The following is a 26501-nucleotide window of genomic DNA, read 5'->3' as shown; positions in this document are numbered from 1 at the left end:
CATGGTGTTTGAGAAACGGATGACTGAGTGATGACCCACAAGTGTAGGGGATCAATCGTAGTCCTTTCGATAAGAGTGTCGAACCCAACGAGGAGCAGAAGGAATTGATAAGCGGTTTTCAATAAGATTTTATCTGCAAACACTGAAATTGTAGGTGATAGATAGTTTTGTGATAAGATAAATAGTAACAAGTAACAAGTAAATAAAGTAAATAAAGTGCAGCAAGGTGGCCCAATCCTTTATTTAGCAAGGATAAGCCTATACAATTTCTAATAATGAGAAAGGAGCTCCCGAGGACACATGGGAATTATCATCAAGCTAGTTTTCATCACGTTCAACTGATTCGCGTTCGGTACTTTGATAATTTGATACGTGGGTGGACCAGTGCTTGGGTACTGCCCTTACTTGGACAAGCATCCCACTTATGATTAACCCCTATTGCAAGCATCTGCAACTACAAAAGAAGTATTAAGGTAAACCTAACCACATCATTAAACATATGGATCCAAATCAGCCCCTAACGAAGCAACGCATAAACTAGGGTTTAAGCTTCTGTCACTCTAGCAACCCATCATCTACTTATTACTTCCCAATGCCCTCCTCTAGGCCCAAATAACGGTGAAGTGTCATGTAGTCGACGTTCACATAACACCACTAGAGGAAAAGACAACATACATCTCATCAAAATATCGAACGAATACCAAATTCACATGACTACTAATAGCAAGACTTCACCCATGTCCTCAGGAACAAACATAACTACTCACAAAGCATATTCCTGTTCATAATCAGAGGGGTAATAATATGCATTAAGGATCTGAACATATGATCTTCCACCAAGTAAACCAATTAGCATCAACTACAAGGAGTAATCAACACTACTAGCAACCCACAGGTACCAATTTGTGGTTTTGATACAAGATTGGATACAAGAGATGAACTAGGGTTTTGAGAGGAGATGGTGCTGGTGAAGATGTTGATGGAGATTGACCCCCTCCCAATGAGAGGATCGTTGGTGATGATGTTGGTGATGATTTCCCCCTCCCGGAGGGAAGTGTCCCCGGCAGAACAGCTCCGCCAGAGCCCTAGATTGGTTTCGCCAAGGTTCCGCCTCGTGGCGGTGGAGTTTCGTCCCGTAAGCTTGCCCATGATTTTTTCCAGGGTAAAAGCTCTGATATAGCAGAAGATGGACACCGGGGGCTCACCAGGAGGTCCAGGAGACAGGGGGCGCGCCTAGTAGGGGGGGTGTCGGAGTCAAAACCGGCGGATCTTGGGTAGGGGGTCCCGATCTATGTGTCTTAGGCTGATGGTAACAGGAAGCAAGGGACACAATGTTTACCCGGGTTCGGGCCCTCTCGATGGAGGTAAACCCCTACTTCCTGCTTGATTAATATTGATGATATGGGTAGTACAAGAGTAGATCTACCACGAGATCGTAGAGGCTAAACCCTAGAAGCTAGCATATGATGGTTATGATTGTAATTGTGATCGGCCTTCTAAGGACCAACCTCTCCGGTTTATATAGACACCGAAGAGGGCTAGGGTTTACATGGAGTCGGTTACAAGGAAGGAAACACAATATCCGGATCGCCAAGATTGTCTTCCATGCAATGGAGAGTCCCTTCCGGACACGGGACGGAGTCTTGAGTCTTGTATCTTCATGCTCCAATAGTCCGGACGAAGTATATAGTCCGGCTATTCGGATACCCCCTAATCCAGGATTCCCTCAGTAGCCCCTGAACTAGGCTTCAATGACGATGAGTCCGGTGCGCAGTCTTGTCTTCGGCATTGCAAGGCGGGTTCCATCTCCGAATACTCCAAAGTAATTATCGAACACTTAGACCGTGTTCAGATCTGTGAGATGATCCTCACATTCTATCGTAGGGAACACGGCATAAATCTGATCTGCTGGTAATCTTCGTACGTCGTGCCCCTACATCGTGGCCCGGCCCACCTCGACTCTGGCACGCCCTGCCAAAGTAGAGATTGTGTTCCTCTTATTACGGGATTTTCCATCAATATGGGTGTGTGCAACCCCACGACGACCGTTGGTATGACTCCGTGTGCTTTTAGATAAGTCTCAAGCGGTCACGATGAGGACTCTTCATATTCACCCCCTTTATAAAGGGGCTGAGGCCTATACCTCTTTTCTACCACCCCTATGCCCTTTCGCATCTCGAGTTCTAACACCCGAACCAAAACTCAAACAACCCAGATCCTTCAATATGTCTGGATCCAACTCTCACGGCCGGTGGGTGGCCTCCTCTATCTAAGAGGAGGACATTGCGAGGCTTAGGGAGGTCCGATATCTGACCGCCATCATCCAGCACAGGCTTCCCACTCCAGGGCAGGTCATCCCTACGCCGGAGCCCAATGAGAGCGTCGTGTTTGTTCCTCACTTCCTCCGCGGCTTGGGCCTCACCCTTGATCCCTTTGTGAGGGGGCTCATGTTCTATTATGGGTTAGATTTTCATGATCTAGCTCCAGACGCTATCCTCCATATCTCGTCATTCATCATTGTGTGCGAGGCTTTTCTCCACGTCACTCCACACTTCGGCTTATGGCTCAAGACCTTCACTGTGAGGCCCAAGATGATCGAGGGGTGACATGCAGAGTGCGGAGGTGCTATAATAAGCAGGAACGTCGATGCCCCATAGCCAGAGGGTTCTTTCCCAGAAGTATCTGATGTATGGCAGCGGAGGTGGTTTTATGTCACGGCTCCCAGAGGCACAAAGTGGGTGGCCACCCCCGAGTTCCGCTCGGGCCCTCCATCACAATTGGTGTCATGGACTGACGTAGGACGGAATTGGGGGCCCGCTGGTGATGTACCAATATTGTAGAGCCGTATCCGGGAGCTTCTTGAGGGGGACATTAACCTTGTCAGCATAATTCAAGTAATGTTAATCCGACGGATGTTGCCGTGCAAACGTCGGCCTCTCCGGATGTGGGAGTTCAATCCGGAGGGTCCGCGGACTATTAAGAACTTCTTCGGCCTAAAGCTCGAAGGGATGTGTAAATTATTTTTCGGACCACAAGTAAAGTGTCCGGACACCATCGAGGATGCGGGCCTAAGCTGCAATCGCCTAGATACCCAAGTAAGTAATCCTGAAACCGGACAATTTGTTTTATATTTGTCATAGTCATTATTCTGAAAACCCTCCGTGGCCAGGAATGGCTCTCCAAGCTGGAGAGAATCAGGTGTCCGGCGCCACTTCCCAAAGGCTCGCCTGGTCCTAACATAGCCAAGATGCTTGGCCGGGTGCTTAGCAAAGTGCCCTTAGGGAAAGACGAAGGAAAGGACAGTGAAGCCGAACTTCACACACTGCGCATCCAAACCGGGAGAATTGTTTCCTCCCCAAAGGAGGATAGTCGGGGAGGAGAACCCAAGGCCTCCTCCCCGCGCGGGAAGAAAAGGGCCGCCTCCGAAGAATTGGAGACGAAGATGCCCAAACAGGGGAAGAAAACGTCGCCGGGGGGCTCTGCCCCGATGGGCATCCTCACCACATCATGCCCGCCAACGGGCCAGCCCTCAACTAAGCCGTGAGTTAATCAAGAATTCGAAAATACTGCAATTCTCCAAGATAAATAACCAGGATTCATTTTTTGCAGTCCGCCTAGCAGCTTTTCTCAACAGAGTTCGTCTTCGGGGGATCTTCCTCCGGAGATGATGGAGAGAGAGACCCCACCCACCTCTCCGCCTCATGAGGCGGGCGACACCGAGGTGTCGTCATGGAGGAGTCCGGACCTGCCGAAGGCGAAAGCTAATACGTCAACCGCCCTGAGCCCGGAGCGTTCGGCTCCTACGGGTGGCGATGGGAAGGGTCCAGCCAAGTCCGGCGTCCGGCCGGACATACTGATGGGCCTTCTAGAGCGAGCTCCGCTCTCGGAGGAGCACTGCTCATTAATGAGCATGGTCCTCAAGAAGATTTCATCCGCCACAAGCGGTTTGAATGAAGCATTTACAAGCCTGCTCAGAGGCTTTGAGGTATGTAGTGAAAAATACACTCTTTTTGGCTGTGAGGCACGCGCTAGGTGTGCTCCATATGGATAGTAGCCCCTGAGACTCTGGTTGTCTGCCCTAGGCGTCAAACGGGGGATCATATTGTGTAAGTAATGATTGCGTTGTACATATGCGCAGATATCTAAGGGTCCGGCAGCCGACCAGTCTGTTGAAGTTGCCGAACTAAGGACGCAGATCGGATCTATTGATGCCGATATTGCGCTGGTGAACAAGTGGCTGAACGAATCACAAGGTATGTGCTCTACTTTTCCTTATTATGTTGTATAGGAAAATATGAGAGGGGCATAATATATATTAATGCGACATGTTTGGACTGCAGACGGAGCTGCTGCCGTGGAAGCCCTGAGGGCGGAACTTGCCCAAGCCAAAGAACAAGCTCGGGCTAGCAATGCGGCTTCCCTAAGGGCGGCCGAAGAGTTGAGAGCCGAACAGGCTGCTCATCGCCGAAGCAAGGAAAAGATAGCCGAAATGGCTTTGGAACTGAAAAATGCCGCCGACCGATATGAGCTCCTTGAAAAGGAGAATCAGGTTAATTCGGCTGACCTAAACAAGGCACTTAATGCCACCAAGGAGATGCGGACCGAAGTTAGGGGTGTGCGGGAGGAGCTTCGACAGGCCGGTAAAATAGCAGCTGGGGGCTCCTACCCACTGCGGACGAAGTTTTTGGATCCGAAGTATGCTCCCCTGGATGGACGCTGGAGTCCTGTAGACGCGTATGTGGACTTGGCGAAGAGTACAGCCGATGCAGCCAAGTTTTTCAAGAATCAAGGTGATAAAGAAGTGGAGAAGCTTTTCTGGTCGCAATTCAATGCTCCCACGCGCCCTCTGCCGTTGAGTGAGAAGAATGGCTGCCGTGGCAGAACTTCATAGGCTGTCCGGGCTTGCCATGCGGTCTGTAATAGACCATCTTTGGCCGAAGGAGCCGAAGCCGGACATTTACTTTGGTTTGGTGCAACAATTCCTCGGGGTTGTATCTCAGATCGACGCCATGAGAAGGTCGACGTGCATAGAGGGTGCACGAATGGCTCTTGCCCGCGTTAAAGCATATTGGACAGATATGGAGGCCACCATTGTAGTGACCCAGAATCCGGCGGGAGGCCAGGATCCGACCGAGCACTACTTGGAGTAGGTAACCGAAGGTGCCCACTTAATAGAGGCTCAGTGCTCGAAGAATGTCTTGTTCGAGTGAAAAATCAAATCATTGTAATAACAATGTTATTTTGATTACAAGGCTATATTTATACTTTTTGCCTGAAAGTATTATTGTGTCTCCTGCGTGGCCGTTTTTATGTATATGTGTAACCCGAAAGTTAGCAGTAGTTGGCTTCAGCCCCCACGCATACAATGCGGGGGTGTTCGCGAAAAATATGCACAATCACACTTGATCCAACATCTTGGTCCAATAAGGAGGTGATCGCATGTCGAACTAGGCAACCGGACTATATAGTTGTAACACTTTCGCTTAGCCATGTGATTTTAACGGTGGGGCTACTATGTAGCCCCTGGTACCTTCGCTTACATCCGAATACGAGCGCGTGTGTACATGACCGGGAAACGGTCCTTCGTTAATGCGGAGGAATCCTAAAGATTCCGATAAGTCTTCGAGTGGTTCAACAGTCTCTCGCTGTATCATGAGAGTCAGTTTTTGGCTTTCTCTACTGAGGTGCTCGTCCGGAATAACCAGGGCACAATCGCAGTAGTTCTCCTTTGGCCGCCTTAGCCGATATGAATGGAACATAAGGCGGCAAACCCACGAGCCGGGCAAACCCAACATTTGACCAAAGACATGATTCGGAGCTGATGCATATAAGGCCAAACTCGTGACGTCGAACACTCCCGAGGGTATTCAGACTTTATAGCAAAAAATGGGCTGAAGAGCGCCCTTTCATTATGAACCTTGTATTTCCAAGTACGTGCATCGGTCTGCCGTGGAGAAATGCCAATAACGGCAGTATCCTCTGTGGGTATAGTACCCATGGGATGTGTGAACAACAAGAGGCAATATAAAAGGTTTACACAGGGGCTTAATCTAAAGAGAAACCTTTGAGCGGGGCCCTGTTGCACGTCTGCGCCTTTGTCTCCGTTGTGCCGTTTCCTGGAGGGGTATCGCACGTATTGTGTCTGTAAAAAAGAAAAACTCGTGTAAAAAGAGTACGACGTAAGCGTGGATGGAGGATAGAAGTGTAAAGTATTGGCCTGTAAATAAGGTCGGGCCAACGGTGGGGTTTTACTAAATATTTATAGCCCCTGGTGTCCTCTATGGGATTACATATACGGCACCCTGGCTCACTTTTATCTGGGCTGCCGGACTCGTCTAACCATGTCCGTGGTCTTAACGACCATTCATGTTATTGGGTATCGGAGGCCGCTTAGAGTCCGTCCGCTAGAGCCGTCACGGATTCCTCTGCGCATGAAGAGCGCTCTGTGTTTCTGGTAACGGTGATGGCGCCACGTGGACCGGGCATCTTGAGTGTAAGGTAGGCATAGTGTGGCACTGCGTTGAAGCGGGTGAAGGCCGCTCTTCCAAGCAATGCGTGATAGCCGCTTTGGAAGGGTGCGATGGTGAAGAGTAGTTCTTTGCTTCTGGAGTTGCCTGGGGAGCCGAATGTTACCTCCAGTACGACGGAGCCCCTGTCGTAGGCTTCAACGCCTGGTATCACCCCTTCAAAGGTGGTGTTGCTTTGGATAATTCTGGATGGGTCTATCCCCATCCTACGAATAGTGTCTTGGTATATTGAATTGAGACTGCTGCCGCCATCCATGAGGACGTTGGTGAGATGGTATCTGTCGATTATAGGGTCAAGCACCAAGGCCTCTGATCCTCCGCGCCGAATACTAGCCAGGCAGTCCGTGTGATCGAAGGTGACCGGACAAGCCAACCAGTAGTTAGGTGTGAGTACGATGGGCTCTATAGCATACGCGTCTCTGAGCGCGCGTTCGTGCCTTCTCGTGGATGTGTGAGTCGTGTGGATCATGTTTACTGTTTTAACCTCTGGTGGGAATTTTTTCTGTCCCCCAGTGTTCGGCTTGCGAGGTTCATCCTCGTCTTCACTTGGTGTTTCCCTTCCGTTTTGTTCGGCGTTTAATTTGTCGGCCTGCTTGAAGACCCAACACTCTCTGTGCCTGTGGTTCGCAGGTTTGTCAGGGGTGCCATGAATTTGGCACAGTCTGTCTAGGACTCTGTTCAGACCGGACGGTCCCTCTTTACTGCCTTTAAATGGCTTCTTTTGCTGATTGGGTCGAGAGCCCCTGAATCCGTCATTGACCGTTGTGTTGTTCGGGCTCTCTTCCTTGTTTTGACGTTTTTTTATTACGTCATGGCTTCCCGTTGTCATCCCTTATTTTGGATGTGCTTGGGTCGTTGGTGCCTTTACGGGCCAACCAGCTATCTTCACCCGCGCAAAAGCGGGTCATAAGGCATGTTAGGGCTGCCATTGTCCTTGGCTTTTCTTGGCCAAGGTGCCTGGCGAGCCACTCGTCGCGGATGCTATGATTGAATGCCGCTAAGGCTTCGGCATCTGGACAGTAGACAATTTGATTCTTCTTAGTGAGGAATCTGTTCCAAAGCTTGCGGGCGGACTCTCCGGGCTGTTGGATTATGTGACTTAAATCATCCGCATCCAGAGGCTGGACATAAGTCCCTTGTAAATTGGCCCTGAAAGCGTCCTCGAGTTCCTCTCAACTCCCAATTGAATTTTCGAGGAGGCTTTTCAACTAGTGTCGAGCTGGTCCCTTCAACTTGAGGGGAAGGTATTTGATGGCGTGAAGGTCATCCCCATGAGCCATATGAATATGCAGGATAAAACCCTCGATCCAGACCCCTGGGTCTGTCGTTCTGTCGTATGCCTCTATGTTCACAGGTTTAAAACCATGTGGAAATTCATGGTCCAGTACTTCTTCGGTGAAGCACAGGGGGTGAGCAGCCCCTGTGTATCTGGACGCGATGTGGCATGCCGTCGGCTGTTGTTGTGTCCGGTGTTTACTCCGAACTGGTATTCGAATGGTATAATCGTTTTGGTGACCGTAATCCTGCGCCGGGGGTGTGTCCTTTAGATCCGTAGATGGACCTAGCCGCGCCGGCTTTCTTATCCAGGTGCTCACGCAAAACGTGCAAGGTGTCGGTAGATGCTCTATTGTGGTTATGAAGTGGTACGTCTGGCCTCCTGGTCGTGTTACTCTTTGGTGGAATGGCCTCATCGTTGAACTCGGGCAGTATCTTGCGTTTTGGATAGCTCTTTGTATGGCGATCATCGTCGTATCTTTCTTTAGTGTCTAGCACTTTATTCCATCTGTGATTGAGCGTTTCCTGTGCAGCTTTTAGCTGTTGCTTCTGCTTCTTTAGACTTCTCACGGTCGCCATAAGCTTTCTGTGGAGGTTATATCGTTCCATGCGTTTTTCCAGGATGATGAATTCATCGTCATCCGAACTGTGTTCTTGTCCTGGGGTGGCTTGATGAGCTCGTCCCTCGGGATCATTGTGATCGGGTGTTTGCTCCGAACTGTGTTCGGCGTGACCTGGCTCGTCCTGCTCCATCACTGGGTCCGTATGGTCATTGTTGCCTTCGGAGTTGAATGGGGTGTCGATCTTTCTGGCGCTCTTATCGCTATTTTTACTGTTGCTGGACTTGGAGCGGCGTCTGCGCCATCGCTTTGGTTTTTGCCCGGGGGTTTTGTCTTCCGGATTGTCGCCATCGTCCTTAGGTGTGTCCACCATGTATATATCGTGCGACGGGGTGGCTGTCCACCGCCCTGTGAGCGGTGGTTCCTGTTCTTCTCCTGCGTCGTCGTCCATACCGTCGATGTCTTCAGAGTTGAAGTCAAGCACGTCGGATAGATCATCGACCGTGGCAATGAAATGGGTGGTGGGTGGGCAGCGAATTCCTTCGTCGCCTGCTTCCCACTCGAGCTAGAAATAGTTCGGCCAAGAGCCTCCTGACAAAGATAGGGACTTTAGTGAGTTCAGCATGTCGCCAAAGGCGAGTGCTGGAAGATATCCGTAGCGGTAAACTCCATTACCGGAGCCCAACCAGGCTCGGCGGGCTCAGGAGCGCGCGGACTGGAACCTACAACCAGATACGAGTCTGGGGATCCGGAGTCACATGCTTCCTTAGAAGAGAGGCATGTGTTCGGCTCTGCCATCGATGAATGTGCGGCCGGCGGGGCGGGGTCATTCCACCCGTCCTTGGGCCACGCAGCCTGCTCCGGATTTAGGTCCGGGGCTGCTGCAGGGGTGATATCCCGAGCATTGTCTGACAGCAGGTCTAAGCCGTGCTCATCGCGACTGTCCGGCGTCCCTGGTGCAGGCCCGATTCCGTTGAAGATCGAGTCTCCGCGGATATCGGCCGTGTAGTTCAGGTTTCCGAACCTGACCTGGTGGCCAGGGCCGTAGCTGTCGATCTGCTCCAAATGGCCAAGCGAATTGGCCCGCAGTGCGAAGCCGCCGAACACGAAGATCTGTCTGGGGAGAAAAGTCTCGCCCTGGACCGTGTTGTTGACAATTGAAGGCGCCATCAAGCCTCGCAGCAACGACACAGAGGAACTCTCAATGGAAGCACCAATGTCGGTGTCAAAACCGGCGGATCTCGGGTAGGGGGTCCCGATCTGTGTGTCTTGGGCTGATGGTAACAGGAAGCAAGGGACACAATGTTTACCCAGGTTCAGGCCCTCTCGATGGAGGTAAAACCCTACTTCCTGCTTGATTAATATTGATGATATGGGTAGTACAAGAGTAGATCTACCACGAGATCATAGAGGCTAAACCCTAGAAGCTAGCCTATGATGGTTATGATTGTAATTGTGATCGGCCTTCTAAGGACCAACCTCTCCGGTTTATATAGACACCCGAGAGGGCTAGGGTTTACATGGAGTCAGTTACAAGGAAGGAAACACAATATCCGGATCGCCAAGCTTGTCTTCCACGCAAAGGAGAGTCCCTTCTGGACACGGGACGCAGTCTTGAGTCTTATATCTTCACGCTCCGATAGTCCGGACGAAGTATATAGTCCGGCTGTTCGGATACTCCCTAATCCAGGATTCCCTTAGGGGGCACACCCGCCAATCTCCTGGATGAGGTGTGGGACCCCTGGTGTATTTCTTTCGCCCAAAAATTCTTATTAATTCCAAAAAGATGTTTCGTGGAGTTTCAGGACTTTTGGAGCTGTGCAGAATAGGTTTCCAATGTTTGCTCCTTTTTAGCCAGAATTCCAGCTGCCGGCATTCCCCCTCTTCATGGTAAACCTTGTAAAATAAGAGAGAATAGCCATAAGTATTGAGATATAATGTGTAATAACAACCCATAATGCAATAAATATTGATATAAAAGCATGATGCAAAATGGACGTATCAACTCCCCCAAGCTTAGACCTCGCTTGTCCTCAAGCGGAAGCCGATATCGAAAAATATGTCCACATGTTTAGAGATAGAGGTGTCAATAAAAATAAAATACGGACATGGGGACATCATGATTATTCTTATAACAGCAACATATATAGATTTTATCATATAGTTTCCTATGCTCAAGCGACAATCAATTCACAATGTCAAGTATGGTTCAAAAACTTCATTGGGAACTAACAAACTATAATCTAAGTCATTGAAGCAACTGCAATTTATCGTAACATCATAAAGAGTCAACAATAGAGCTTTTCATCAAGCTCACATACTCAACTATCTTGTAGTCTTCTATCATTGCTAACACTCACACAATACTTGTGGTTATGGAGTTTCAGCCGGACACTGAGAAAGATAGGGGCTTATTGTGTTGCCCCCCAACGTATTCACCTTTAGGTGATGTCAACAATAATAGCCCATGCTAACTTACATCCAATTGGATATATATATCATGATCTTTCAAACACGAGGAGCTTGCCAAAGGATAAAATGAAAAAGGGGAAAGGTGAGGATCACCTTGACTCAAGCATAAAGTAAAAGATAGGCCCTTCGCAGAGGGAATCAGAGGTTGTCATGCGCTTTTAGGGTTGATGCACAAAATCTTAATACAAAAGAACATCACTTTATATTGCCCCTTGTATGTGGACCTTTATTATGCAGTCTGTCGCTTTTATTACTTCCACAACAAGATCGTACAAAGCTTATTTTCTTTGCACTAATAAGTCATACATATTTAGACAGCAATTTTTATTGCTTGCACCGATGACAACTTACTTGAAGGATCTTACTCAATCCATAGGTAGGTATGGTGGACTCTCATGACAAAACTGGGTTTAAGGATATTTGGAAGCACAAGTAGTATCTCTACTTGGTGCAACGAATTTGGCTAGCATGAGGGGGAAAGGCAAGCTCAACATGTTTGGAAGGTCAATAACAATATACTTTAACCGAGATGTGAGAAAACATAAACCATTATGTTCTCTTCCTTGTCCAACGTCAACTCTTTTAGCATGTCATACCTAATGAGTGCTCCCAATTATAAAAAGGTGTCCAAGATAATATATTTATATGTGAACCTCTCTTTCCTTATTACTTCCTATTAATTGCAACGATGACCAAAACTATGTTCATCAACTCTCAACAATTTTTATGCATCATACTTTCTATATGTGAAGTCATCACTATCCATAAGATCAATATGAACTCTTTTATTTTTCTTTCTACTTTCTCAAGATCATGGCAACATAGCAAAGCCCTTGACTCAACACTAATCTTTATTATAGATAGCCCACGGACTCGATTACAAAAAGAGATCACAAAGCAAAACTCAAAAACTACTTGATATCAAAACTTCAATCTACTAGATCAAGATACTACTAAAAGGATCGAACTAAATAAACGGTAAAGATAGGAGTGTGATGGTGATACGATACTGGGGCACCTCCCCCAAGCTTGGCAGCTGCCAAGGGGGGTGCCCATACCCATGTGCGTATGTCCTCGGAGGTGGTGATGATGACGGTGGATAATCGCACATTGAGCGTAAAAGCTACTCCAACTTGCGGATAATGCCCTTGAGTCCAGCGATATGATCCTTCAACAGAATATTCTCCTGTGTGAGATACTTGTTCTGTATGCGAGCTAACTCAATCATCTTGAAAGCTTCAATTTCTGTTGGAGTAAAGAGGTTAGGTAAAGGTTGAGGGATTTCTTCTTCTTTCACCGCCGGAGCTTGAACATCCATAGCCTTCTTGATCCCTTCATCCTCGTTAATCTCTTCCGGTTCTTCTCTTTTCAGCTCTATCTTCAATAGCCAAGCATCCTTGTCCTCGTTGTTGAGGGAGGGCGACGTCATGGTCCTCTTGATCTGCAACAGAAACAGCTCGAAACGAAAACAAAGGATATTTGCGTGATACGGTGGTCAAAACCTTCGAGAGTATATATAATGAATTTTTACCGACCAAAATATGTAACGTGCAAGAAAACAGAGTCCGGTAGGCACACGAGGTGTCCACGAGACAGGGGGCGCGCCCAGTAAGGGTGGGCGCGCCCTCCACTCTCGTGGAGGCCTCGTGTCCCTTTCGAACTACTTCTTTCTTCCTAAAATTCTTAATTATTCCAAAACTGATAAAAATTGCCATTGGAGTTGTTTTGGAGTCGGTTTACTTACCGTACCACATACCTATTCCTTTTCGGAGTTTGGAACGTTCTGAAAGTGTCCCTTATGTATTCCTCAGGGGTTACGGTTTCAATAATTAGTTTCAACATTGATAGGATTACCTGAAATATAATGTTTAATTCTTTGACTGTTTACCACCCTTGGACTTGTGCCTTCGAAGTTGTTGATTTTTATGGCACCAGAACGATAGACCTCCTCGACAACGTAGGGACCTTCCCATTTTGAGAGAAGTTTTCCTGCAAAAAATCTTAAACAAGAGTTGAATAATAATACATAGTCTCCTACGTTAAACTCATGCTTTTGTATCCTTTTATCATGTCAGTGTTTCACTTTTTCTTTGAATAGCTTGGCATTCTCATATGCTTGGGTTCTCCATTCATCAAGTGATCTAATATCAAACAACCTCTTCTCACCAGCAAGTTTGAAGTCATAGTTGAGCTCTTTAATAGCCCAATATGCTTTATGTTCAAGTTCAAGAGGTAAATGACACGCTTTTCCATAAACCATCTTATATGGAGACATACCCATAGGATTTTTGTATGCAGTTCTATAGGCCCATAATGCATCATCAAGTTTTTTGGACCAATTCTTTCTAGATCTATTCACAGTGTTTTGCAAAATTCATTTGAGCTCTCTATTTCTCAACTCTACTTGACCACTAGACTGCGGATGATAAGGAGATGTGATTCTATGATTGACATCAAACTTAGCAAGCATCTTACGGAAAGCACCATGAATAAAATGTGAACCACCATCAGTCATAAGATATCTAGGGACCCCAAACCTCGGAAAAATAACTTCTTTAAGCATTTTAATAGAAGTGTTATGATCAGCACTACTAGTTGGAATAGCTTCTACCCACTTAGTAATGTAATCAACAGCAACTAAAATATGTCTATAACCATTGGAGGCAGGAAAAGGTCCCATATAATCAAAGCCCCAAACATCAAACGGTTCAATAACAAGAGAATAATTCATAGGCATTTCTTGACGTCTACTAATGTTACCTATTCTTTGGCATTCATCACAAGATAAGACAAACTTACGAGCATCTTTGAAGAGATTAGGCCAATAAAAATCAGATTGTATTACCTTGTGTGCAGTTCTATCTCCAGCGTGGTGTCCTCCATAAGATTCAGAGTGACACTTACGTAGAATCTCTTCCTGTTCATGCTCAGGCACACATTGTCTAATAACACCATCTACTCCTTTATAAAGGTGTGGGTCATCCCAGAAGTAATGTCTTAAATCATAAAAGAACCTTTTCTTTTGCTGGTATGTGAAACTAGGCGGTATAAATTTAGCAACAATGTAATTAGCATAATCAGCATACTAAGGAGCAGTACGAGAAGCATTATCATCAATTGGCAGTGGGTCATCAAGAACATTCTCTAACCTAGAAAAGTTATCTGCAACGGGGTTCTCAGCTCCCTTTCTATCAATAATGTGTAAATCAAATTCTTGGAGCAAGAGAACCCATCTAATGAGTCTAGGCTTAGCATCTTTCTTTTCCATAAGATATTTAATAGCAGCATGATCAGTGTGAATAGTAACTTTGGAATCAACAATATAAGGTCTAAACTTATCACATGCAAACACAACTGCTAAGAACTCTTTTTCAGTAGTAGCATAATTTCTCTGGGCAGTATCAAGGGTCTTACTAGCATACTGGATAACATTCAATTTCTTATCAACTCTTTGCCCTAGAATAGCATCTACAGCATAATCACTAGCATCGCACATAATTTCAAAAGGTAAATTCCAATCAGGTGGCTGGACAATAGGTGCAGTGATCAAAGCTTTCTTAAGTATTTCAAATTCTTCTACTCAATCATCATCAAAGACAAAAGGAATATCTTTTTGCAATAAATTAGTCAGAGGCCTAGAGATTTTAGAAAAGCCCTTAATGAACCTCCTATAAAAACTGGCATGACCAAGGAAACTTCTTATACCTTTTATGTCCTTGGGACATGGCATCTTTTCAATAGCATCAACTTTGGCTTTATCAACTTCAATACCTCTCTCGGAGATCTTATGCCCCAAAACAATGCCTTCGTTAACCATAAAGTGACACTTTTCCCAATTGTGGATGAGATTAGTGTCTTCGCATCTCTGCAAAACTCGATCAAGGTTGCTCAAACAATCATCAAAAGAGGATCCATAAACGGAGAAATCATCCATGAATACCTCACAAATCTTTTCACAAAAATCAGAGAATATAGCCATCATGCATCTTTGAAAGGTAGCAGGTGCATTACATAAACCAAAAGGCATACGTCTATAAGAAAAAGTACCAAAAGGGCAAGTAAAAGTAGTTTTAGATTGATCCTTCGCTGACACAGGTATTTGAGAGAAGCCAGAATAACCATCTAGAAAGCAGAAATGAGTGTGTTTGGATAGTCTTTCTAGCATTTGATCAATAAAAGGTAAAGGGTAATGATCTTTCTTAGTAGCTTTATTTAACTTACAGAAATCAATTACCATCCTATAACCTGTAATAATTCTTTGCAGGATCAATTCATCTTTATCATTAGGAACAACGGTAATACCTCCCTTTTTAGGAACGCAATGGACAGGGCTTACCCATTCACTATCAGCAATGGGATAAATAATACCTGCCTCAAGGAGCTTTAGTATCTCCTTTCTTACCACTTCTTTCATCTTGGGATTTAGTCATCGTTGAGGATCTCTAACTGGTTTGGCATCGTCCTCCATATTAATTTTGTGTTGGCATAACGTGGGACTAACGCCCTTAAGATATCATCCAGAGTATATCCAATAGCAGCTCGGTGCTTCTTCAGAATTTTCAATAATCTTTCTTCTTCTTGCTCTGAAAGGTTAGCACTAATAATAACAGGATATATTTTCTTTTCATCAAGATAAGCATACTTAAGATTATTAGGTAATGGTTTGAGTTCAAACACGGGATCACCCTTGGGTGGAGGGGGGTCCCCAAGAATTTCAACAGGAAGGTTATGTTTCAGCATAGGTTCCTGTTTGAGGAACACTTCATCTATTCCGCTTCTTTCCTTCATAAACATATCGTTTTCATGGTCTAGCAAATAGTGTTCTAACGGATCTGTAGGAGGAACAACAATGGAAGCAAGACCAATAATCTCATCCTTACTAGGTGGTTCCCTATCACGAGGTTGTCTATGGAACTTAGCAAAATTAAACTCATGAGACAAACCATCTATGCCAATGGTGACAGTATCTTTTTCACAATCAATCTTAGCACTAGCTGTATTCAAGAAGGGTCTACCAAAAATAATGGGACAAAAATCATCTTGTGGGGAACCAAGAACAAGAAAATCAGCAGGGTATTTAACCATCCCACACAAAACTTCAACATCTCTAACAATCCCAAAGGGTTTAATGGTATCCCTATTAGCAAGCTTAATAGTAACATCAATGTCTTCTAATTCAATGGGTGCAATGTCATGCATAATTTCTTAATATAAGGTATAAGGTATTGCACTAGCACTAGCACCCATATCACATAGGCCATGATAACAATGATCTCCTATTTTAACAGAAATAACAGGCATGCCTACGACAGGTTGATACGTCTCCAACGTATCTATAATTTTTGATTGCTCCATGCTACTTTATCTACTGTTTTGGACTATATTGGGCTTTATTTTCCACTTTTATATTATTTTTGGGACTAACTTATTAACCGGAGGCCCAGCCCAGAATTGCTGTTTTTTGCCTATTTTAGTGTTTCAAAGAAACAGAATATCAAACAGAGTCCAAACGGAATGAAACCTTCGGGAACATGATTTTCTCACCGAATGAAACCTCCAGGAGACTTGGACCCTGCTCCAAGGAACAACCAAGGCGGTCACGAGGGTGGGGGGCACGTCCTCCCCCCTGGGACGCCCCCTACCTCGTGGGCCCCCTGTTGCTCCACCGACGTACTCCTTCCTCCTATATATACCTACGTACCCCCGATAGATCAAATACGGAGCCAAAAACCTAATTCCACCGCCGCAACCTTCTGTATCCACGAGATCCCATCTTGGGGCCTGTTCCGGAGCTCCACCGGAGGGGGAATCCACCATGGAGGGCTTCTACATCAACACCATAGCCTCTCCGATGAAGTGTGAGTAGTTTACCTTAGACCTTTGGGTCCATAGTTAGTAGCTAGATGGCTTCTTCTCTCTTTTTGGATCTCAATACAATGTTCTCCCCCTCTCTTGTGGAGATCTATTCGATGTAATCTTCTTTTTGCGGTGTGTTTGTTGAGACCGATGAATTGTGGGTTTATGATCCAGCTTATCTATGAATAATATTTGAATCTTCTCTAAATTCTTTTATGTATGATTGAGTTATCTTTGCAAGTCTCTTTGAATTATCCATTTGGTTTGGCCAACTAGATTGGTAGTTCTTGCAATGGGAGAAGTGCTTAGCTTTGGGTTCAATCTTGCGGTGTCCTTTCCCAGTGACAGTAGGGGCAGCAAGGCACGTATTGTATTGTTGCCATCAAGGATAACAAGATGGGGTTTTTATCATATTGCATGAATTTATCCCTCTACATCATGTCATTTTGCTTAAGGCGTTACTCTGTTTTTAACTTAATTCTCTAGATGCATGCTGGATAGCGGTCGATAAGTGGAGTAATAGTAGTAGATGCAGAATCGTTTCGGTTTACTTGTCTCGGACGTGATGCCTATACACATGATCATACCTAGATTTACTCATAACTATGATCAATTCTATCAATTGCTCAACAGTAATTTGTTCACCCATCGTAGAATACTTATACTCTTGAGAGAAGTCACTAGTGAAACCTATGGCCCCCGGGTCTATTCTCATCATATCAATCTCCATTACTTTAATACTTGCTTTGTTTTTACTTTGCCTTTTACTTTTCACTTTGCATCTCTATATCAAAAATACCAAAAATATTATTTATCATCTCTATCAGATCTCACCCTCGTAAGTGACCGTGAAGGGATTGACATTCCCTAATCGCGTTGGTTGCGAGTAGCTATCGTTTTGTGCAGGTACTAGGGACTCGTGCGTGATCTCCTACTGGATTGATACCTTGGTTCTCAAAAACTGAGGGAAATATTTATGCTACTTTACTGCATCATCCTCTCCTCTTTGGGGAAATCCAACGCAGTGCTCAAGAGGTAGCAAGAAGAATTTCTGGCGCCGTTGCCGGGGAGTTTGCACAAAAGTCAACCATACCAAGTACCCATCACAATCCCTATCTCTCGCATTACATTATTTGCCTCTCGTTTTCCTCTCCCCCACTTCACCCTTGCCGTTTTATTCGCCCTCTCTTTCCCAATCTCCTCCTCTCTTTCCCTTTCGCCTTTTTCTCGTTTACCTTTTTGTTTGCTCGTGTGTTGGATTGCTTGTTTGTCGCGATGGCTCAAGATGCTACCAAATTGTGTGACTTCACCAATACCAATAATAATGATTTCCTTAGCACTCCGATTGCTCCGCTTGCCAATACTGAATCTTGTGAAATCAATACTACTTTGTTGAATCTTGTTATGAAAGATCAATTCGCCGGCCTTCCTAGTGAAGATGCTGCTACTCATCTGAATAGCTTCGTTGATTTATGTGATATGCAAAAGAAAAAAGATGTCGATAATGATGTCGTTAAATTGAAGCTATTTCCTTTTTCACTTAGAGATCGTGCTAAAGCGTGGTTTTCTTCTTTGCCTAAAAATAGTATTGATTCTTGGAACAAATGCAAAGATGCTTTTATCTCTAAGTATTTTCCTCCCGCTAAGATTATCTCTCTTAGGAACGACATTATGAATTTTAAGCAACTTGATCATGAACATGTTTCACAAGCTTGGGAGAGAATGAAATGAATGATACGTAATTGTCCTGGTTTGAACTTGTGGATGATTATACAAAAAGTTTATGCCGGATTGAATTTTGCTTCTAGAAATCCTTTAGATTCAGCCGCGGGAGGCACTTTTATGGAAATCTATCTAGGAGATGATACTAAACTTCTAGATAATATTATGGTAAATTATTCTCAATGGCATACTGAAAGATCTACTAATAAAAAAGTGCATGCGATAGAAGAAATTAATGTTTTGAGTGGAAAGATGGATGGACTTATGAAATTATTTGCTACTAAGAGTGTTTCTTCTGATCCTAATGATATGCCCTTGTCTACTTTGATTGAGAATAATAATGAATCTATGGATGTGAATTTTGTTGGTAGGAATAATTTTGGTAACAACGCGTATAGAGGGAATTTTAATCCTAGGCCTTATCCTAGTAATCCTTCTAATAATTATGAAAATTCCTACAACAACTCTTATGGAAATTTTAATAAGATGCCCTCTGAATTTGAGAGTAGTGTTAAAGAGTTTATGAATTCACAAAAGAATTTTAATGTTTTGCTTGAAGAGAAATTGCTTAAAGTTGATGATTTGGCTAGGAACCTTGATAGAATTTCTCTTGAAATTGATTCTTTAAAGCTTAGATCTATTCCTCCTAAACATGATATCAATGAGTCTCTCAAATCTATGAGAATTTCCATTGATGAGTGCAAGGAAAGAACCGCTAGGATGCGTGCTTCCAAAGATGCCTTTATTAAAGCGTGTTCTTCCAATTCCTATGAAAATCAATATGAAGATCTAAAAGTTATTGATGTGTCCCCCATTAAATCTTTGTTTTGCAATATGAATCTTCATGAAACTGAATATGATCTTCCTTTACCTAGAAGGCGTTCTAAGAATTCAGAGTTTTTAGACCTTGATGATGAAATTGATGAAAGTGGGATTGAAAGAAATAAAAACCTAGATGTTGCTAAACCCACTATTTTGAATCTCAAGGAATTTAATTATGAAAATTGCTCTCTAATTTATTGTATTTCCTTGTTGCAATCCGTGCTAAATTCTTCTCATGCTTATAGTGAAAATAAGGCCTTTACCGAACACATTGTTGATGCCTTGATGCATTCTTATGAAGAAAAACTTGAGTTGAAAGTTTCTATCCCTAGAAAACTCTATGATGAGTGGGAACCTACTATTGAAATAAAAATTAAAAATTATGAGTTTCATGCCTTGTGTGATTTGGGTGCTAGTGTCTCCACTATTCCCAAAACTTTGTGTGATTTGCTAGATTTCCGTGGCTTTGAAGATTGCTCTCTAAACTTGCATCTTGCGGATTCCACTATTAAAAAGCCTATGGGAAGAATTAATGATGTTCTTATTGTTGCAAATAGGAATTATGTGCCCGTAGATTTCATCATTCTGATATAGATTGCAATCCTTCATGTCCTATTATTCTTGGTAGACCTTTCCTTAGAACGATTGGTGCGATTATTGATATGAAGGAAGGGAATATTAGATTACAATTTCCCTTAAAGAAGGGCATGGAACACTTCCCTAGAAAGAAAATAAAATTACCTTATGAATCTATCATGAGATCCACTTATGGATTGCCTACCAAAGATGGCAAAACCTAGATCTGTCCTTGCTTTTATGCCTAGCTAGGGGCGTTAAACGATAGCGCTTGTTGGGAGGCAACCCAATTTTATTTTTTGTTTTTTGTTTTTGTTTCTGTTTAGGAATAAATAATCCATCTATCCTCTGGTTAGATGTGGTTTTATGTTTTAATTAGTGTTTGTGCCAAGTAGAACCTATAGGATAACCCACGATGATAGTTGATTTGATTCTGCTGAAAAACAGAAACTTTGCGCTCACGAGAAAAACTTCAATAAATCACAAAAACGTGCTTTTGCATTGATTATTTTTGCTGATGATCAATAAACAAATTGTCCAGTACGTACTATTTTTCTAGGATTTTTAGAGTTCCATAAGTTTGCGTTAGTTACAGATTGCTACAGACTGATCTGTTTATGACAGATTCTGTTTTTCGTGTGTTGTTTGCTTATTTCAATGCATCTATGGCTAATAAATTAGTTTATAAACCATAAGGAAGTTGGAATACAGTAGGTTTAATACCAATATAAATAAAGAATGAGTTCATTACAGTACCTTAAAGTAGTCTTTTGTTTTCTTTCACTAACGGAGCTCACGAGATTTCTATTGAGTTTTGTGTTGTGAAGTTTTCAAGTTTTGGGTGAATTCTTTTGATGGATTATGGAACAAGGAGTGGAAAGAGCCTAAGCTTGGGGATGCCCATGGCACCCCCAAGATAATCCAAGGACACCAACAATTCAAATCTTGGGGATGCCCTGGAAGGCATCCCCTCTTTCGTCTACTTCCATCGGTAATTTACTTGGAGCTATATTTTATTCACCACATGTTATGTGTTTTGCTTGGAGCATCTTGTATTATTTGCGTATTTGCTTGTTAGTTTACCACAATCATCCTTGATGTACACACCTTTTGAGAGAGCCATACACAAATTGGAATTTGCTAGAATACTCTATATGCTTCACTTATATCTTTTGAGCTTGATAGTTTTGCTCATAGTGCTTCACTTATACCATTTGAGCGTGATAATTTTTGCTTTAGTGCTTCACTTAGATCTTTTAGAGCACGGTTGTGGATTTGTTTTAAAGAAACTATTGATCTCTCATGCTTCACTTAGATTATTTTGAGAGTCGTTAATAGCATGGTAATTTGCTTAATGTTAATACACTTGGTATTCAAGATATGTGAAACTTTCTTTTGAGTACATTGAATACTAAGATAAGTTTGATGCTTGATAATTGTTTCGAGATATGGAGGTGATAATATCAAAGTAATGATAGTTGGGGTGATTATGAATTTAAAGAATGCTTGTGTTGAAGTTTGTGATTCCCGTAGCATGCACGTATGGTGAACCGCTTTGCGATGAAGTTGGAGCACAATTTTATTTATTGATTGTCTTCCTTATGAGTGGTGGTCGGGGACGAGAGATGGTCTTTTCCTACCAATCTATCCCCCTAGGAGCATGCGTGTAGTGCTTTAGTTCTTGATGACTTCTAAATTTTTGCAACAAGTGCATGAGTTCTTTTGATTAATGTTGAGTCCATGGATTATACGCACCCTTTCACCCTTCCACCATTGCTAGCCTCTCTAATACCATGCACTTTTCGCCGGTATCATACACCCACCATATACCTTCCTCCAAACATCCACCATACCTACCTGTCATGGCATTTTCATAGCCATTCCGAGATATATTGCCATGCAACTTTCCACCGTTCCGTTCATATGACACACATTACTTTTGTCATATTGCTTTTTGCATGAACATGTGGTTGACATTGTATTTGTGGCAAAGCCACCGTTCATAATTTTTTCATACATGTCACTCTTGATTCATTGCATATCCCGGTACACCGCCGGAGGCATTCATATAGAGTCATATTTTGTTCTAAGTATCGAGTTGTAATTGTTGAGTTGTAAGAAAAATAAAAGTGTGATGATCATCATTATTAGAGCATTGTCTCGGTGAGGAAAGGATGATGGAGACTATGATTCCCCCATAAGTCGGGATGAGACTCCGGACGAAAAATTAAAAAAAAGGCCATAAAAAAGGCCCAAATAAAAAAAGAGAGAAAAAGAGAGAAGGGACAATGCTACTATCCTTTTACCACACTTGTGCTTCAAAGTAGCACCATGATCTTCATGATAGAGAGTCTCATATGTTGTCACTTTCATATACTAGTGGGAACTTTTCATTATAGAACTTGGCTTGTATATTCCAATGATGGGCTTCCTCAAAAGTGCCCTAGGTCTTTGTGAGCAAGCAAGTTGGATGCACACCCACTTAGTTTCTTTTGTTGAGATTTCATATATTTATAGCTCTAGTGCATCCGTTGCATGGCAATCCCTACTCACTCACATTGATATCTATTAATGGGCATCTCCATAGCCCGTTGATATGCCTAGTTGATGTGAGACTATCTTCTCCTTTTTGTCTTCTCCACAACCACCATTCTATTCCACATATAGTGCTATGTCCATGGCTCACGCTCATGTATTGTGTGAAAGTTGAAAGAGTTTGAGATTACTAAAGTATGAAACAATTGCTTGGCTTGTCATCGGGGTTGTGCATGATTAAATACTTTGTGTGATGAAGATAGAGCAACAGCCAGACTATATGATTTTGTAGGGATAACTTTCTTTAGCCATGCTATTTTGAGAAGACATGATCGCTTTGATTAGTATGCTTGAAATGTTATTACTTTTATGTCAATATGAACTTTTGTCTTGAATCTTTCGGATCTGAATATTCATACTACAATTAAGAAGATTTACATTGAAATTATGCCAAAGTATCACTCCGCATCAAAAATTCTTTTTTATCATTTACCTACTCGAGGACGAGCAGGAATTAAGCTTGGGGATGCCTGATACGTCTCCAACATATCTATAATTTTTTATTGCTCCATGCTACTTTATCTACTGTTTTGGACTATATTGGGCTTTATTTTCCACTTTTATATTATTTTTGGGACTAACCTATTAACCGGAGGCCCGGCCCAGAATTGCTGTTTTTTGCCTATTTCAGTGTTTCGAAGAAACTGAATATCAAACGGAGTCCAAACGGAATGAAACCTTTGGAAACGTGATTTTCTCACCGAACGTGATCCAGGAGACTTGGACCCTGCTCCAAGGAACAACCCAGGCGGTCACGAGGGTGGGGGGTGCGCCCTCCCCCCTGGGCGTGCCCCCTACCTCGTGGGCCCCTTGTTGCTCCACCGACGTACTCCTTCCTCCTATATATACCTATGTACCCCCGACAGATCAAATACGGAGCCAAAAACGTAATTCCACCGCCGCAACCTTCTGTATCCACGAGATCCCATCTTGGGGCCTGTTCCGGAGCTCCGCCGGAGGGGGCATCCACCATGGAGGGCTTCTATATCAACACCATAGCCTCTCCGATGAAGTGTGAGTAGTTTACCTCAGACCTTCGGGTCCATAGTTAGTAGCTAGATGGCTTCTTCTCTCTTTTTGGATCTCAATACAATGTTCTCCCCCTCTCTTGTGGAGATCTATTCGATGTAATCTTCTTTTTGCGGTGTGTTTATTGAGACCAATGAATTGTGGGTTTATGATCCAGCTTATCTATGAATAATATTTGAATCTTCTCTGAATTCTTTTATGTATGATTGAGTTATCTTTGAAAGTCTCTTCGAATTATCCGTTTGGTTTGGCCAACTAGATTGGTAATTCTTGCAATGGGAGAAGTGCTTAGCTTTGGGTTCAATCTTGCGGTGTCCTTTCCCAGTGATAGTAGGGGCAGCAAGGCACGTATTGTATTGTTGCCATCGAGGATAACAAGGTGGGGTTTTTATCATATTGCATGAATTTATCCCTCTACATCATGTCATTTTGCTTAAGGCGTTACTCTGTTTTTAACTTAATACTCTAGATGCATGCTGGATAGCGGTCGATGAGTGGAGTAATAGTAGTAGATGTAGAATCGTTTCGGTTTACTTGTCTCGGACGTTGTGACGCCCCCAATTCAATCGTACACTAATCATACACGCAAACGTGTACGATCAAGATCAGGGACTCACGGGAAGATATCACAACACAACTCTACAAATAAAATAAGTCATACAAGCATCATAATACAAGCCAGGGGCCTCGAGGGGTCGAATACAAGTGCTCGATCCTAGACGAGTCAGCGGAAGCAACAATATCTGAGTACAGACATAAGTTAACAAATTTGCCTTAAGAAGGCTAGCACAAACTGGGATACAGATCGAAAGAGGCGCAGGCCTTCTGCCTGGGATCCTCCTAAACTACTCCTGGTCGTCGTCAGCGGCCTACACGTAGTAGTAGGCACCTCCAGTGTAGTAGGAGTCGTCGTCGACGGTGGCGTCTGGCTTCTGGGCTCCAGCATCTGGTTGCTCTGGCAAGAAGGAGGGGTCGTCAACTCTGTAGTCGAACTGGGCAGCAGCAGCGTCGGTCTTAGTCTACCCGAGAGAAGAGGGGGAAGAAACAGTAAATACAATGCAAACATGAGCATGACGATGCATGACATGACAATGAGCGGTGTCAGGTGTGCCCAATCGCGGTAGTAGGTGATATCGACGAAGGGGAGAAACATCCGGGAAAGTATTCCTGGTGTTTCGCGTTTTCGGACAGGTGAACTGGAGGTGAAATGTTGCAGGTTCACTATGCTAGGGACGCGTGGCGGACGAACGGGCTGCATATCTAGATTCGTCTCGTCGTTCTAAGCAACTTTCATGTACAAAGTTTTCCCATCTGTGCTACGGTTTATTTAATATTAATTTTAAAAGGTTTAATCAATTTTCTAGAATTAAAAGATTATTTTAATTTGAAATTGCATTTATGACGTCAGCATGACATCAGCAGTCAACTCTGATTGTTGACTGGCCTAGCTGACACGTGGGTCCCACTAGTCATAAAGTTAGGTTAACTAAACCGGGTTAATTAGACTAACTAAGTGATTAGGCTAATTTATATTAATTAGATTAGTTAAACAGGATTAATTAACTTTAATTAACTCATTAATTAATTAATTAATTATCCTAACATTTTTTTATTCTTTTTATTCTCTTTTTTTACTAAAACGTTCCAGGGCTGGGCCCTGTTTGGCAGTGGCCCATAGGCCTAACGGGCACTGGGCGTTAGCGGTTATGGTTAGTAGGCACTAGCGGCGCCCGACCAGGCAAGGGCCGAGCGGCGCAGATGGGCGCTCGCGTAAGGCGACGACCGGGGCCGCGGCGAGGCCGGCCAGGATCGGCATCGGCAAGGCCAGTGGAGTGGCAGACTGTCGCAGAGGAAGGCGGGGGTCGCGCGAGAGGGTGGTGGAGGCGGGGGTCGCGCGAGAGGGCGGTGGAGGCGGCTGCGGCCAGAGACGGCGCAGAAGTGGCATGGTAGTGAGCGCGGTCGTCTGGCGCGGCGCAGGAGTAGAACGCCGGCGCCGGAGGAAAGCAACATCAGTGGAAGAGTGGGGCTAGCGGCAGGGCGGAGGCACGCCGGGAGCTGCGGCGAGGCGCAGCTCGCGGGTGACCGAGCAGTGACGGTCGGCGAGGCGCGCACCGCGAGCAAGGGCGCAGCACGGGCGAAGCCGCGAGGAGGAGGCCACGGTGTGAGCGCGTGCGCGCAAGGGGGAGAGGAGGAGGGGGAGCTCACGGAGGGCCGTAGGGTCAAGGTAGCGGGGCTCGAGGATGAGTTCGAAGACGAGCGGCGAAGAGGAAGCAGGCCGGCGGGGGCGAGGACGACGCAGTCCAGCGGGGAGGCAGCATCGGCGAGGTGGCGGGCGACCCGGCGAACGGCGGCGAGGATGATCCGGTGGCGGCGGCAGCGATGTGGCGGCGGGGCGCCGGCGTGAGGCGGGCGGTCCGGCGACGGTGTCAGTGGCGAGCGGCGTGCGCCCCCCGATCCAGATCGGGTGAGGGGAACCGAGCGAGAGAGAGAGGGGAAGTGGGGGGTTCGCCCCGATCCAGATTGGATCGAGAGGGGGAGGAGGAGTGGCGACGTGGGGGAAGTGGGGTACGGTAGTGGCTAGGGTTTTGGAGATGGGGGATATGGGGAGTGGGATGTGGGCCGGCCGGTTGCGGCCTGGTGGCCAGCTAGGCCACGGCCCAGCAAGGGGGCGGGGCTTTAATTTTCTTTTGTTGTTGTTTTTTTCTTCTATTTTATTTTAGTTACGCTTTATTTTTAGTTTAGTAAAATATGGCAACAGCTCCAAAAATAGTGTGTCAAAATAATCCACTATTCTAAAAAGTTTTACCTCAAAATAAAAATAGTTTAGCATTTCTCAAAATATCAAGGGCACTTACTTAATCGTTTCAACTACTATTTTAACCATTTTAGAGTAGTAAAACATTTTACAAAAGTGGGGTTTCTTCACCACAATTACCTTTGCATTCTTTTGTACAACTCGAACAATTTAGTTTTAAAGTTTGAAAACTTTTGTTGTTTGCCTGATTTTTAATTTGAATCTGAATCAGTTTCGAACTAGCGCGAGATTAGCAACTGTAACTATGGCGAC

Source organism: Triticum dicoccoides, chromosome 7B (genome assembly GCF_002162155.2).
Source record: "Triticum dicoccoides isolate Atlit2015 ecotype Zavitan chromosome 7B, WEW_v2.0, whole genome shotgun sequence".
Taxonomy (NCBI): domain Eukaryota; kingdom Viridiplantae; phylum Streptophyta; class Magnoliopsida; order Poales; family Poaceae; genus Triticum; species Triticum dicoccoides.
Note: the sequence above shows the minus strand (reverse complement) of the source record.